This window comes from Sinocyclocheilus grahami, unplaced genomic scaffold, assembly GCF_001515645.1.
Source record: "Sinocyclocheilus grahami isolate Dianchi unplaced genomic scaffold, SAMN03320097.WGS_v1.1 scaffold1359.1, whole genome shotgun sequence".
NCBI lineage: Eukaryota > Metazoa > Chordata > Actinopteri > Cypriniformes > Cyprinidae > Sinocyclocheilus > Sinocyclocheilus grahami.
Window position 1 is genome coordinate 208,885 of NW_015506538.1, and position 314 is coordinate 209,198.

The window sequence follows — 314 nt, forward strand, 5'->3', positions numbered from 1 at the left end:
CTAAAAGGTTGGAGACCATATACAATGAACCGCAGTACACCTTTATCAACGGTTGCTTGAGAAATTATCTTGGTCTCTCCAATTTTGAGTTGTTTCGTTAGTGGCTCCATATTTTTGCTCACAATCTTCCTCTTCTGTGCGATCGAGGTCAGGTCTGAGTAGTTTTTCAAGTGATTAGGATGTTTTCTCTGTATTAAAATGAAAGAGGAGCAGTGTTATTTTTCAACTTAGTAAAATACATATTAATTCAATGATAAATACATCACAAACTCACAGCTAAATACACCTGATGCACAATTTATAATCTGTTAGCA